This window comes from Apium graveolens, chromosome 9, assembly GCF_009905375.1.
Source record: "Apium graveolens cultivar Ventura chromosome 9, ASM990537v1, whole genome shotgun sequence".
In the NCBI taxonomy this organism is placed as follows: domain Eukaryota; kingdom Viridiplantae; phylum Streptophyta; class Magnoliopsida; order Apiales; family Apiaceae; genus Apium; species Apium graveolens.
Genome location: NC_133655.1, coordinates 102755713 through 102768704, shown reverse-complemented (window position 1 = coordinate 102768704; position 12992 = coordinate 102755713). Strand labels below are relative to the sequence as shown.

The window sequence follows — 12992 nt, the reverse complement described above, 5'->3', positions numbered from 1 at the left end:
GAATACGCACAACCAATACTAGATATCATACAATCATCACACACTAAAGTATTAAACAATTAACTAAAGAATTCCATAGTAAATCCGTTGCGACCCCATGATCACGATTAGCCCATAATTGCACTTATCGTCATCATGGATTCATATGAAATCATGATAAACAAACACAAGAAAATAATAACTAAACTAATTATATTAAACCAGAGTCGTCACAAGAGTAAATAGGTTCAAAGTAAGAAAACTAGCATCCAACGTTACAACGAAATAAGAATCACAAGAAAATATGCTTCCTCTTCGTTGCTGTGTGCTAAAATGGTCTTCTTCCTTATCTCCTTCGCTCCTTGCTTAATACCACGATCTAACCTCGTGAAAACGTCTCTAAATCTACATATATAATAGTCCCATAAAACTCAGATTATATAGAAGTTGGAAGCCAAACAGAAGTAGAAGTCTAAAAATAATTATTTAATTTCCCGACCCTGCGCGGCCGCTCAGCATAGCTGAGCGGGCGCTCAGGACCCTAATGAATTTTTCCTGAGTTTGCTCCGTTTCTTCACCGTAATCTGCCCCTTTCTTTCCTCTCGCAATGGTGAACACATGCCAAGGCTTATTCTTGATGATTACTCCTCCGAAATGCAACTAATACCCTGAAATGCATAAACTAGAAAAACGCATCAAATACACAAAATACTTGATTTCAAGGCACCAATTTAAGCTATTTTAAGATGTTCTAAGTGGTATAAAATGCCACTTATCACACCCCCAAACTTAAATCGATGCTTGTCCTCAAGCGTCACAGACTCAAAAACAAATAAAAACATGCATGAATGCAATCTATATGAAAATACAACGATCCCCCTTACTACGAACAAACCAACCAAATTGCAACATCTCAACAAATGCAGTTAGGCGACTAAAGATCAATAAACTCATGCAAATGAACATACAGCCAGAAACGTGGTGTGTGCAGATGCTTAACAGGTATGCTTCAGAACTAGACCAGTTATTATGACTCAACTATTATCAAGGCAATCACATGATTATACAAAGAATAAAAATTCTAGGCACAAAGTGACATATAACACTACAAGTATTTTGGAGCTTATTACGGAATCATGCTTTTTATTCATGACAACAATGCTTATTTGACCGTGCAATGAGTGAGGTCCACAAAAGACTTATACAATGGTATCCATGTAACGAGCGTTAGGTTAGCGGATCCCAGACTCTAAAAGCCTTAGGTCACTAGGCACAAAGTCCCCTAAGAACTTAATAACTCGAATACCAAAGAGCCCACTCGTGATCAATTATGCATAAACACAAAAAAAAAATTCTTTCTTTTTTTTTTCTTTTTTTTTCAAAATTTCTGAGCAAGTGCGTTTCGCTCCATCTTGCTCAACCCTAGACTACTCGCATAACATGCGAGCCAGCTACTAGCCATTTGACGCCTAGCCACAACTAGCAACAAATTCCATTTTTACTCCATTTTTTCTTTTTCATGCCTTTATCACTAAGAACCTGTTATCGAATTCTAAGCATAATAAATAGATTAACCTTGAAAATAATCAGATCATAACAACAATCTAGCCCTTAAGCATTCTCTAAGACTTAGTGAAAATACAAGTGCTTCTAGCATGCATATCAACCTACACGACTCAATATCACTTTAATGCTATCACTACACTCGCATCAACATCACAATTCAGTCGATAAATCATCGCAAAAGGGATCATGGAATATGCATGAGCTACATGACATGATAAACAAATAAAGCTATAAAAAAAACTATATGGCAAAAATTATGCAACTATATGAACTAACTATCATGAATATGCAACTATATGACACACACAAAATATTCCTTAACTACCACCCCCAAACTTAAAATCTTCACTGTCCCCAGTGAAGGTAGTAGAAAGGAACACAGGGTATACCTACTCGGAGTCATCATCGTCATCACCCTCAGTGGGTGGAGTATCAGGCGGCGGGTATGCAGAGTCCTCACCAAAAACTGGCCACTCGATATCAGCTCCAAGGCCCCGAAAAGCAGTTCCTAATGCAAGGGTGAGCTCCTGAACAAACCTGCTCTGCGTCTCGTACATGACATCCATCCGCCGTGAAAGCCTCCTATACTGGGTATCAGCCATCCCAGCACCCTCCTGAGCTCTCGAAGAACCAGCCTCATCACGCCTAGGCCTAGCCATAGTAGCACCTCGTGCTGGACGCCCTCCTGGAAGACGATAACCCAGCCCATGCTCCTCGGGCTCACCACCGGTCCACTCCTGCATCCCATTCAGAGTCCCAGAATTAATCGGAGCGGCCAGCAACTGCAACTGCTCATGAGCCGGCCAGTTCACTCCCACTGCTAGGCAAAGCTTCGTGACCGTGGATGCATAAGGGATGTTCATATGCTTAGCTCCCCTCAAAAACTTAAGAATTCCTTGGTAGATAAACTCACCAAGGTCCACATAGTACTCCTCATTAAGAATTCCCCACAACAACTGTGCTCTCTCAACTGTGACCTCGTGTGCATGCGAAGAAGGCAAAATATTAGCACAAATAAATGCATTCCATGCACGGACATACCTGTTCATAGCGATCGCCGGGAAGTGACGATACTCATTAGTGCCGGTCTTGAAGGTCCAAACTGTGCCCGGCCTACAGAGAGTAGCACAAATCAAATCCAAGTCGAAATCCTCAGCAGTCTTCTCATTCCAGTTCTCCTCCTCAGGCTTCCTCTCTCGCTGTCCAATCACACGGCAAATCGCCGCTGGGTGATAATCAACCGTCAGCCCTCGGACCACAGGAAACCCATTCTTCTCGGCCTTCGCGTTCGCATAGAACTCGCGAACCACGCTCATCGGCACTGCTTCGGGCGACTCACAAAAAGCTATCCACCCCTTCTCTGCAATCATGGGTAGCAACTCACCATCCCTCCCCAATGGTAAAAACCCTCTCTCCTTCAGAATCAGCTTCCCAAAAGCCTAGTGTACTCCTCCTCCACAGCTCTGTCATTCAACCGAGGCCTTGCAGCAGTACCCCTCGATGAATCAGCAGTAGGGACTGTGCTGCTGCTATCAATAGTTCGTGCTCTCTTGGGTGCCATTGAATCTTGAATTAAAGTGTTTAAGAACCGAGTTTTGTGTGTGGGAGAGAGTTTGAGTGTAGAAGTTTTGTGGGAGATATGTAGGATAGGTGTATGTATATATAGGGTGTGGATTAGGTTAAATTAGATTAGGAGTGGGGTTGAGGGATAAAATCATGGGGTAATAGGAAAAGACTTCGTGGGTTTATGGGCTGTGTTGGGTTTTTTAATTTTCTGATTTTTTTTTTATTTTTATGAACTGTAAAAAAAAATTCTGGCAGCCGACCCTTGAGCGGGCGCTCAGGGGGTCACTGGAATTTTTTTTTCAGTCCCGTTTTTCTGATTTTTTTTGTGTTTTTGAATAGGTTATTAACTTCTAAGGGTTCCTGTAACAACAAATCATGGGTTGCCTCCCACGCAGCGCTTCTTTTTCGTCATTAGCTTGACGTTGCGTACCTTTCTCAAGTAGTCAATAAAATGGCACTAACCACTTCTCGGTTTGCCATGTCCCCATAGTAGTGCTTCAACCGCTGACCATTAACCTTGAATGCTTGGTCCAGATCATTCTCAAAAATTTCCACCACTCCATGTGGAAACACAGTTTTGACAATAAAAGGTCCAGACCACCTTGATTTCAACTTCCCTGGAAAAAGTCGGAGACGAGAGTTGAATAAGAGAACTTGTTGCCCCGGCACGAATAACTTAGGATGTAGCTTCCTATCGTGCCACCTCTTCACCTTTTCCTTGTACATTTTGTTATTCTCGTACGCTTGAAGTCGGAATTCATCAAGTTTATTAAGCTGAAGCATTCTTTTCTTACCAGCTGCATCTAAATCCAGGTTCAACTTTTTCAACGCCCAGTAGGCCTTATGCTCAAGCTCCGCAGGTAAATGACATCCCTTACCGTACACCAACTGAAATGGGGACATACCAAGTGGAGTTTTGTATGCTGTTCTGTAAACCCAAACAGCTTCATCGAGCTTTAAGGACCAATCCTTCCTTGACGGACAAACAACCTTCTCTAGAATGCGCTTGATCTCTCTGTTAGACACTTCCGCTTGACCATTTGTTTGCGGATGATAGGCAGTAGCAACTCGATGATTCACATTATAACGCTGCATCATAAAAGTGAACTTACGGTTGCAGAAATGTGACCCTTCATCACTTATGATTACCCGAGGTGTTCCAAACCTTGTGAAAATCTGCTTATGAAGAAAATTCAGCACTGCCTTTGCATCATTTGTCGGTAGAGCTTTGATTTCTACCCATTTTGAGACATAATCGACTGCCAGCAAGATGTACTGATTATTGCAGGATGAGACAAAAGGCCCCATGAAATTGATTCCCCAAACATCAAAGACCTCGACTTCAAGCATCAAATTTAATGGCATCTCATCCTTTCTCGTCAAATTTCCCACTCTTTGGCAACGATCTCACCTTAAAACAAACTGATGAGCATCCTTAAACAAAGTAGGCCAGAAAAAACCTGCTTGCAGAATATGAGCTATCGTCTTCTCACCACCATAGTGTCCACCATAAACCATGGAGTGGCAGTCTCGTAATATCCCCTCCATCTCACAGAACGGAATACATCTCCTGATGATCTGGTCAGCTCCCTGTCTAAACAAATATGGTTCATCCCACATATACCACTTCACCTCATGCAGAAACTTCTTCTTTTGAGCTGAGGTCAAATTAGGAGGCATTATATTGCTGACAAGATAGTTTACAATATCTGCAAACTATGGCTCTTCCTCCTGAACTGCGAACAACTGCTCATCCGGAAAAGATTCATTAATTAATGTCCTATCTTGTGAAGTAAACTCGGGATTCTCCAACCTAGAGAGATGGTCAGCTACTTGATTCTCAGTACCTTTTTGATCCTTGATCTCTAACTCAAATTCCTGAAGTAAAAGCACCCAACGAATGAGTCTCGGCTTCGAATCCTTCTTGGAAACCAAATAGCAAATTGCCGCATGATCAGTGAATACTGTCACTTTAGTCCCGAGCAGATAAGATCGAAATTTCTCGAAACCAAAGACTATAGCCAAGAGCTCCTTCTCCGTAGTGGTGTAGTTCATTTGGGCCCCATTTAAGGTCTTACTCGCATAGTAGACCATATGAAAGAGATTATTCTTGCGCTGCCCCAGAACTGCACCTACCGCATAATCACTCGCATCACACATCATCTCAAACGGCTCTGTCCAATCTGGTGCTGTAATAACTGGTGCAATGATCAAACTCCTCTTAAGAGTCTCGAATGCCGCCAAACATTCATCATCAAATTTGAAAGGCACATCTTTCTCAAGCAAAGTGCACAACGGCTTAGATATCTTCGAAAAGTTCTAGATGAACCGCCGATAAAAACCCGCATGACCAAGAAAACTATGGATTCCTTTCACAGAAATAGGTGGTGGAAGATTTTCAATGACTCCCACCTTGGCCTTGTCCACCTCTAGACCCTTTCTAGAGACCTTATGCCCAAGAATAATGCCTTCACGCACCATAAAATGACATTTCTCCCAATTGAGCACCAAATTAGTTTCCACGCACCTTTTGAGTACGGCACGAAGATTATTCAAACATTCATCATACGAATGTCCAAAGATGAAGAAGTCGTCCATGAACACCTCGACATTATTTCCAATCATGTCAGAGAATATAGCCATCATACATCTCTGAAAAGTGGCCGGGGCGCCACATAACCCAAACAAAACTCTGCGAAAAGTAAATGTGCCAAATGGACAAGTGAAGGTAGTCTTTTCCTGATCCTCTAGTGCAATAAAAATCTGATTATACCATGAATAGCCATCCAGAAGACAATAATACTCATGACCAGCCAACCTGTCAAGCATCTGATCAATGAAAAGAAGAGGGAAATGATCCTTCCTCGTGGCTTTGTTCAACTTTCGATAATCCATGCATACTCTCCATCCTATAACTGTTCGAGTGGGGATGAGCTCATTCTTCTTATTTGCTACCACAGTGATACCTCCTTTCTTAGGCACACATTGTACGGGGCTCACCCAAGGATAAATGATGCCTGCATCTAGCCATTTCATAATTTCTTTCTTCACCATCTCCTTCATGATAGGATTAAGTTTGCGCTGTTGTTCAACAGTCGGCTTACTACCTTCCTCTAGCAGAATTTTATGTATATAATATGAAGGGCTGATCCCCTTAATGTCTGCTATGGTCCATCCAATAGCCGATTTGAATTCTCTCAAAATCCTTAAGAGCTTGTCTTCCTCACTACCTGAAAGGTCAGATGCAATAATAACAGGTAAAGTAGATGCATCACCTAAAAAAGCATACCTCAAGTGTTCAGGTAATGGCTTGAGCTCCAAGGTAGGTGCTTCCTCTATTGATGGTTTCAGCTTTCCTTCAGCATTCTTGAGGTCAGAAGTACCAAGAGATTCAAACGGCATGTCCAGCTTTCGCTTCCAGGGAGAAGCATTCAGATATTGTAATTGCTCGTTGCCATCTTCATCATCACTGTCAAAATCCCCCACTAAGGCCTTTTCCAATGCATCAGACATTAGCATGCGATCGAGTTCCGAAGTAACCGCAGAATCAATCACATCCACTTTTAAGCACTCCTCATCTTCTGTAGGGAATTTCATTGCCTTCAATACGTTGAAGGTCACATCCTAATCTTGTACCCGCATAGTAAGTTCACCTTTCTGCACATCTATCAAGGTACGGCCAGTAGCCAAGAAAGGTCTTCCCAAGATTATGGGAATCTTCTTATCTTCCTCAAAATCCAGAATAACAAAATCTGCAGGAAAGAAGAGCTTATCCACCTTGACTAGCACATCCTCCACTATGCCCCTTGAGTAAGTAATAGAACGATCAGCCAATTGTAGAGACATGTATGTGGGTTTTGGATTAGGCAAATCCAACTTTTTAAAGATCGACAACGATATCAAGTTGATGCTTGCTCCCAAATCACAAAGGCACTTGTCAAAAGTCAACTTTCCAATGGTGCAAGGAATGGTGAAACTACCTGGATCTTTAAGCTTTGGAGGTAACTTTTGCTGCAGAACAGCGCTGCATTCTTCCGTGAGAGCAACGGTCTCAAGGTTATCCAGTTTCACCTTCCTTGAAAGAATACTCTTCATAAATTTTGCATAACTAGGCATTTGCTCCAGAGCCTCAGCGAAAGGTATTTTGATGTAAAGTTTCTTGAACACCTCCAGAAACTTACTGAACTGTCTATCCAGCTTTTGTTGCTGCAATCTCTTAGGAAAAGGTGGTGGAGGATAGAGTTGTTTCTCCCCTATATTACCCTCAGGCAGAGTGTGTTCAACAGTAGTCTTCCTTGGTTCCGCTGCTTTCTCCTTTTGCTTAGCTTCTTCATCTCTAATTTCAGTTTCTCCTTCTTTTGCCTTTTCAGCCTCAGCAACTTTCCCAGACCTTAAGGTAATAGCCTTGACTTGCTCTTTAGCTTCCTTTCTGCCTGGTACTTCCGTGTCACTGGGGAGTGTGCCAGGTAGATGATTTAGCACTGTATTGGCTATTTGACCGATTTGATTTTCCAAGGTCTTGATAGAAACCGCCTGACTCTTGCATAACACCTTAAGTTCCTCAAAATCAGCACTAGTAGGTGTAGCTGCACTTCCCTGTTGAGGGTATGATTTCCTTTGAGCATACTGTTGTGGTTGCTGGAATCCAGGTGGATTAAACTGTTTACTCACACCTTGCTGATATGGTGGCTGAATAACATTCTGATTATTACCCCAGCTGAAATTTGGATGATTTCTGTTATTAGGATGATAAGTAGCTGGCACAGGCTGCTGTTGTCGCTGATAATTATTCGCATACTGAACAGATTCGTTGACAAGAGAACACTGATTCGTAGCATGAGAACCTGCACAAAGCTCACAAACCATAGCTATTTGATTGACTCCATATGTAGCCAGAGAATCAACCTTCATTGACAGCGCTTGGAGCTGCGCTGCAATAGCGGTGGCTGTATCGACTTCCAGAATACCTGCTACCTTCCCAGGCATCATCCTCTGAGTTGGGTTTTGATGCTCATTTGCAGCCATAGTCTCGATAAGATTATAAGCCTCAGTATAGCTTTTAGCCCATAAGGCGCCTCCAGCTGCTGCATCGAGCATGGGCCGAGATTGGGCCCCCAAACCATTATAGAAACCAGTGATCACCATCCAATCGGGCATTCCATGATGTGGACACTTCCTCAACATTTCCTTGTAGCGTTCCCAAGCTTCGCACATAGATTCTGTAGGCTGCTGCGCAAACTGAGTAAGAGCACTCCTCATAGCAGCAGTCTTTGCCATCGGATAAAACTTCACCAGAAACTTTTGCGCAAGATCTTACCAAGTAGTGATGGACCCAGCTGGTTCAGAATGTAACCAGTCCTTAGCTTTGTCCCTCAGTGAGAATGGGAAAAGCCTCAGCTTGATAGCCTCATCAGTCACGCCATTATACTTGAAAGTGCTGCAGATCTCGACAAAATTCCTTATGTGCATTTGGGGTCTTCAGTCGCAGCTCCTCCAAAAGAAACAGAATTCTGCAACATCTGAATAATGCCCGACTTGATTTCAAAGGTGTTAGCTTGAATAGCCGGATGAAGAATGCTTGACTGAATGTCATCAATTTTTGGCCGAGAAAAGTCTATAAGAGCTGGATCAACCTGAACAATACGATCCCCCATGATTACTGGTTCTTTCTGCTCAGTTCCTGAATTCGAATCTTCAAAATCTATCTTCTCCGGAATATCAAGAACTTCGCCTGTCTCCTCAGCTGTATCTAAAGTCCTCTTGCGAGTACGAGAACGAGTTTGCATAAACGCTCGCTTAAGTACCTGAAACACAACCAGAAACAATAAGTAACAACTACGTCCTAATCACTGAGTCCTAATGACCAATGATGGTAAGTAGATAAACTAAACAAATACGCCGAGTCCCCGGCAGTGGCGCCAAAAACTTGTTAGGGCGAAAACACGCGCTAATATTCACGCAAGTATACGCGTTCGCAAGTAATATAGAATACTTTCTAGTTCGTTCCCACAGAGACTCAGACTAATTATTGTTTAATTAAACTCACGCACCAATGTATGATTACTTCTCAATGTTAAGACACTAACACTTAGAATTTTTGACTAAATATTAACTACAATTAACTACTTAATTAATCACTTAATTAACACTTCGATTAATCAATATTAAAACACTCATGAGATCACAACTTCATTACTACTTCCTTCAATAGTTATTGTTATTACCTTTAGCATGTGACAGTGATGATATTAATCGAATAACACGAAACTGATAAAAGCCAACTTTCATTGTACTAATACCATTCTACCAAGCATCCACAATTAAGATAGAAGTTGAATAGGCATCAATTATGTTGAGTTCCTATATGTCTACAGAAATTGACAACACAACGATTTAAGCACAAGTTATTCCTTTTGATTACACAGGGCGAATAAAACTGTTAGAGTTACCCACTAATCATGCACATCATACATGAACCTATGCTAGCATGGCAAGTTCTAAATCTCAAGATCCACCGTCACTTCACAAGAGATTAACACCCTATCTTATATGTTCACGACGCACATAAGACGAATACGCACAACCAATACTAGATATCATACAAGCATCACACATTAAAGTATTAAACAATTAACTAAAGAATTCCATAGTAAATCCGTTGCGACCCCATGATCACGATTAGCCCATAATAGCACTTATCGTCATCATGGGTTCATATGAAATCATGATAAACAAACACAAGAAAATAATAACTAAACTAATTATATTAAACCAGAGTACGTCACAAGAGTAAATAGGTTCAAAGTAAGAAAACTAGCATCCAACGTTACAACGAAATAAGAATCACAAGAAAATTTGCTTCCTCTTCGTTGCTGTATGCTAAAACGGTCTTCTTCCTTATCTCCTTCGCTCCTTGCTTAATACCACGATCTAACCTCGTGAAAACGTCTCTAAATCTACTTATATAATAGTCCCATAAAACTCAGATTACATAGAAGTTGGAAGCCAAACAGAAGTAGAAGTCTAAAAATAATTATTTAATTTCCCGACCCTGCGCGGCCGCTCAGCATAGCTGAGCGGGCGCTCAGCTTTCTGCACGGCCGCTCAGCATAGCTGAGCGGGCGCTCAGGACCCTACTGGATTTTTCCTAAGTTTGCTTCGTCTCTTCGCCGTAATCTGCCCCTTTCTTTCCTCTCGCAATGGTGAACACATGCCAAGGCTTATTCTTGATGATTACTCCTCCGAAATGTAACTAATACCCTAAAATGCATAAACACTAGAAAAACACATCAAATACACAAAATACTTGATTTCAAGGCACCAATTTAAGCCATTTTAAGATGTTCTAAGTGGTATAAAATGCCACTTATCAATGTTCAATAGGCAGACAACTCTTGTCAATTACATCTTATGTTATTCCCTAATATAAGTTTAGCCTCTTGAATAATTGAGTCACGGCTGTGGAACGACAAACTCAATATTCTAACCTAACATTTCGTACAATTGAATCAGTCTCCAACGGCCTACGGCTGTAGCACATACCGACCTTTAGATTCCAATTCAATGTACACATCTCTATGTAATAGACAAGTATTTCTTATTTCGAAATCAAAGCCCTCGGCTGTAGCACGAAACGACAATAATTTAAAAATAAGAACCACTTTCTACCATGTTGGAAGGCTCTGACCGACACAAGCCCGTTGTGTCATTGGCCAATTACTACTTGATATTATTTAATTTTAGAGGGATTATATTACGTTACAATCATAATCATATTATAAAGAGATTCTTCCTTTTAAATTAAATATTTTAAATCAATAATCGATAATCAGATGATTCCCAGATCGGGTGGAGCATTGTCAAGAGGCGTCACTTAATAACCCTTTCTTACAGATAGAAATCTGTTGTTGACAGAATCATCCTTTCTCTCAATATTGAAAATTCATATTCAATTACGTGTTTCATAAACACAAGAATCTCATGATCGTATTCATACTATTTATTGTTAAGGCAAAAATGATTCCTATTCTAGATTTTCTAGAGCACGCCTTATATTGATTTAAGTTCACCTATATCTATCATCGCATGGTAAACATAGGCATATATCTCATATATAAAATTAAATAAACAAGTAAATGTAAAGTGAAATAAAGTAAATGTGTTTGGTTATGGCCCCATCCTATGTGATCTTTATCAAGCTCATGATAAAGATCAAGGTCAATCTAATATGGTGATGGAAATAAATACAACTACTTATTACATAAGTCTTCTTCTTTGTTTAGACTTCTTGTATGCCTCGTCTTCTTCTTTGTATCACCTCCATTGGATAGCCTTCTTGAGTCTTCAATTACATTACATGATTGAAAGTAAAACTAATCTAATGAACTTACAAGAATAACTCGAGTTACATTCGAAATTTATGATTACAAAGATTGACGACATGCAAGTCGTATTTAAAACCAAAACCAAAACCATTACACTAAGGTCGAAAGGCCATAACCATCCATCATGCTCATACAACACATAAAAGCTTGTTAAAACACATAATCTGATCTTAACATATCATATTATCCATGATCTAATCATAAAAAGAAAATATGACAAAAATCAGAAAAATCAGAATCAAATCAGAAAAATAAGAATCACTGTTTACGGGCAGTAACCGATGTCAAATGCCTTACAGACGAGTCGTTGATAGCTTAAGCTATCAGTTTTGTTCAGACGCACGTTTACCTATGGAATATCCATAGGGTATTCGTTTGCGTAAATCGGACACCAGACCCAGATTTCAGCAAATCTGCAGCAGCCAATTCAGAATCCGTATCTAATATGATTCTCATAATTAGAACAAACATAAATCATGTATATATCTGTATATATACAGATTACATAATCATCTTATGATTATACAACTCACATGAATATTATATATTCAAAACCATACATATATAAGCATATTATATCAATATCAAATCATGGCGAATGACGTACATGCTCATATATCGAAAACAGTTAAACACATAAATGAATTAAAAACTTTTCGCAAGTAGCTCTGATGCCATTGAAGGGTTTTTAGCACATTAACGCAGAGAAAACGTAAATTTAATCTTAAAAAAAACCGAAACCCTCCGCAGGATCCATGCGAAAAATAATATTTAATTCGTAGTTCAGTATGTTTACCTTAAGAAGCTTTACGTTAATGGAAAGATGGAGGTCTTTAATAGCGATCCAAGAACAATGAACGGAGATCCTTAGCAGCTGCTCCTCAAGTGTGAAGCACTCCACCGGTATCCACCAAGAAAACGATGTAATGAATGAGGAGGAGATGGAGAGAATTAGGGTTTTGTAAATATCTTTTTGGTTGAAGCAAAAATAGGGTTTATAATAGTATATTTATAGGCAAAATTTTCAGCTGAAAATTTTCCCATAAAATATTATTATTATTAACCCTTTATTATTCTCACTAATAATTAAAATACCTTTTAATTATTAATCCTTTTTCTAAACTCTTTATAAATTATTCTCTCACTTGATTTAATTTCCAAAAATTAAATTCTTAATTAATAATATTAAGAACCTTTTCTTAATTAATTTATAATCAATTAAATCTCATTTAATCAATTATTAAATTTGCCAATTAATTATTTATTTTATAAATAAATAATTATCAGCCATTATTAATTAATTCCTCCACCATTAAATCATTCTCTTTTATGGTGTGACCCTGTAGGTTCAATATTAAGCCGGTAGTAGAAATAAATAATAATAAAACTATTTTATCATTATTTATATAAATTCTCTAATTTATTAAATATGATTAATTAATTAATCATATTTATTCTACATCGTGAGGGATACTTCTCAGCATATCGCGACTATCC

The 12992-nt window shown here is 39.5% G+C and overlaps 1 non-coding gene across 1 annotated transcript; it reads left to right on the top strand.

The window, feature by feature from the left end:
* Positions 1-8266: 8266 nt before the first annotated feature.
* On the top strand, positions 8267-8373 carry LOC141687970 (small nucleolar RNA R71). Its single transcript, XR_012561443.1, has one exon. It is a non-coding gene; the product is annotated as a small nucleolar RNA R71 (small nucleolar RNA).
* The last annotated feature ends 4619 nt before the right edge of the window (positions 8374-12992 follow it).